We start from the raw sequence: 3,650 nt of genomic DNA, 5'->3' as shown, positions 1-3,650 counted from the left end.
CCTTTGCATTTTAAATGTAGTGATATTAATCAGTTCAGCACAGTGATCACCCAGAGATTGCTTTCCTCCACGGAAAAGACTAGAAACTCGGTGATCGTTCTCCTTGCCGTAGTTCAGGCTGATGTACTCGGAGAACTAGGACTGGGCTGGGTATGGTGACAGGGAGGGTCAGTGAGCAGTGGGTAAGGGAAACTCATGTCCTCAAATGGCTTTCTCTTGGAGCTGGGAACTCCGGAACCAGTTCTGGAGATGGTTCCACATTCAACATCTTCTGTGCTTCAGAGTCTCCAGGTCTTACACTTGTCCTGCAGAGGAAGTCTTCAAAGGATTTGAGCACCTGTTTTCTTATTTGGGAGGTTTGGTCCGTGTGCAACTATAGTGTCACGAGACACCAGTGGGGTAAAGAAACTTGGTTCCCGTGGGTCATCTGAGAACCCAGAGCGAGGTGACAGGAATGGTCACAGATGCACAGTAATGAGCATACAAGAGTGCAGATAATCTGTTCAGTTAATATTCCTAACCTGTGACAAATGAGCTCGTGTCTTCAAGGGTGTCCCACCGCCTGTCCCCCCAAGGCCCTAGCTACAGTGCTGAGGGAAGAGGGGCTGACCTCTGGGAGAGGAGACAGGCACCTCTCAGGCGGTCGGGGCTCCCAAGGTGGCCACGGCTCTGAAGCTGGTCAGTCGGCTTGGACCTTTTCTTGGTAAACTAAGCACATTTTCCAGAGATGTTTAAAGCGGCGACAGCTCCAAGGGTGGTTTTCCTTTCCTGTGGACAGTCCCCCAGTAACACGCACTGAAACCTAGACACAAGTTCATCGTGATGGGCCCTGGGAGAAACCGCGTGTTATTGCTGTCACACAAGCAGCTGCCTCTGAAAATCATTGTAACATTATAGATGGCAAGATTGGGGAACTGTTTTCTTTGAAATTCTGTTTTCCTTTTGGAGATGAGAAGACTAGATTTAACTTCTTACATGACCATGCCCATCTCTGAGTGTGAGAAAAAATAACTCTGGAAAGGAAAACCTGAGGGGTGACATCTGCAAGGTGGAGGGGTAGGAGGGCCCAATGCTCATCTCTCCCACAAAAACAATAAACAACTACAAACTGGCAAAAATAGCTCTGGGAAAGCTTTGGATTATGGCAGAGCAGCAGCAACAACCTTGCAGAGTTCAAAACCCAAGGACGGCCATAAGAAGATCCGGGAAGCATTTACCAGTGTAGCCCCATCCCCGGTCCAGAGCAGCTCGGCGTCCGGTCCGTCAGATGAGCCTCAGCCCACCGGAAAGGGAAAGGAGGACAACCTCACCTCGGGGCACATTATTAGCCTTTGCTGCCAAGGTCTCCCACAGTCTGCACCAAAGCTGAGACAGCTGACAGAGTGGTTGCTGCACAGACCTGCCCCCGGGGGCTCTGGTCATTGCTGTGCTCCGTCCCCCAGGATGGGGACGCTTGGGGCGCGACAGTGCCTCACCACGTACGGGGCGGAGCTGTGCCTGCTCTGAGCCCCACCCTCAGTCGGGGCGCAGCTTTGTCCCCCCAGCACCAAAGCATCCTCCTCTGCCCTGTGCCCCAGCCCTGGTTCCCAAGTCCCACTTGGGCCATCGCTCCCTGGGCCATGCTGCCCCGAGCCCCGTCCCCAGGCCTGGCCGCAAATACTGTAATTCCCAGAGCAGGCGAGGGCGCAGCAAAACAGGTACTGCCATGCGTTCCTGACAAAATAGCCTTTCTGGTAGCAGTTTCTATGAATCAAGAGTCGAGTTCTGTTAGGCACTGAGCTCTTCTTCCGTGCCAGGTATTGCCGCAGGCGGATGACAAAGGCGCACCCTCTCCAAGACAGATGGCGTCCGGGGAGGGAGACAGACCCCGGGAGCTCTGTCTCAGGGGGCAGATGCAGAGACCTCCGCCGAGTGGGGTAAATGCGGGAGCGCCACCAGGGTCAGCCTGGCCCGCTTGGGAGGAGGATTGGAGAAATGGCCCTGAGCTGAATCTTAAAGCATGACTAGAATTAGTTGGGTGAAGATGAGCAAGGAGAAGGACGAAGGGAAGGACATCTGGGCAAGTGGAGCGCTGACCAAGGCCTGGTGTCTGCGGGGAGGAGGGAAGTGATGCAGCCTGAGTGTGGCTTCCGGAGCAAGGGCTTCACCCCAGAGGCCGCGTGAGGGCTGGACACGGGGAAGGATGCCGGTAGATACGTACTGTTTAAAATCCTGCGTGAAAGTCACCGTGGATTATTTCTCAAATTTAAAAGTAACAGACGGAAACAAATGATCCCCATTAGTCATTGGGCAAAGGATTGAATAGACATTTCTCCAAAGAAGACCTTCAGTTGGCCAATAAGCCTGTGAAAAATGTTCAACATCACTAGGCAGGAAGGACTGATGAAATGGAAATGACCATGAGAGGTCACGTGACCCCTGTTAGGATGGCTGTTTACAAAGTAATAATGGTGTCAAGGATATGAAGAAGCCACAATCCCTGTGCATTGCCCACAGGGGTGTAAATGGTATAAAATTTCCACAGTGGAAAACAGCTCAGCAGGTCCTCAAAAGGTTAAACACAGAATTAACCATACAAGCCAGAAAACCCTCTCCTAGGTATATAGCCCAAATCGTTGAAAGCAGGGGGGGGTGAGATACTCAGCATCATTTGCAATCAAAAGGTAGAAACAACCCCAAATGTCCATCAACAGACGAATGGATAGACAAAATGGTATAGAGGTGCAGCCTGAAAAAAATGCTATTCTGACAGATTAAATGACAACAGGGATAGACCTTGAAATCACTGTGCCAAGCGATTCAGCCAACCCAGAAGGACAAATACCATGGGATTCCACTTACATGAGGTACAAGTAGTGATCAAATCCAAAGAGACAGAAAGTAGAAGTAACTGGGGGCTGGGGAAGGAGTTATCGGGGAGTTTGGGATGCTGAGAACATTCTGAATTTTGGATAGTGGTGATGGTTGTCCAACAATGTGAATGTACTTAATGCCACTGAATTATATACTCAAAAATCGTATTTTACCATAATTTAAAGAAAAAAAGAAAAGACTGACCTACAAGTTGAAGGACAAATGGACACAGGATGCCTATTGTTTGTGACAAAGGTGTGGGGCAACCTAAGAAAGTGTGAGCTCCCCTTTCCACGGTCAAGGTCAGAAACCCTGCTACTGCAGCCCTGACTCACAGCCCAGCTCCAACGTCATGGTTTATGTCCGTCTCCAGACAGCTGGGAAGGATGTGTATTCTGCTAACTCGAGTGACAGAAAACAGAAAATTCGGTCAATTTTGTTTGGCTTAAGTGTTGGAGCTGTCGAATGACCCAGGATGTGTGCCTTGGGACAATCTGGGCAAGTGGTTTGGAAGTTTAAAGATCCACATAAGCGCATCCTATGATTTAACGTATCTATTCATGGTTCAGCTGCAACAAAAAGTCTTCCATATATGGTCTCCAAAAGTCACGGACAAGAATGTTCACAGCAGCACCTTCATTAGTTAACCCCTACAATATTCACATAATGCCCGTTAACAAAGAATAGGTAAGTAAATATTGAATAGTCATTAAACAGAATAATCAGCAATGTGAATTAGTGACCTACAAATCGACCAATGATTAGAACAAATTTAACAGACTTAGCCAGACACAAAA

Source organism: Panthera onca, chromosome B1 (genome assembly GCF_046562875.1).
Source record: "Panthera onca isolate mPanOnc1 chromosome B1, mPanOnc1 haplotype 2, whole genome shotgun sequence".
NCBI classification, from domain to species: Eukaryota; Metazoa; Chordata; class Mammalia; order Carnivora; family Felidae; genus Panthera; species Panthera onca.
This window is presented reverse-complemented; position numbering follows the sequence as displayed.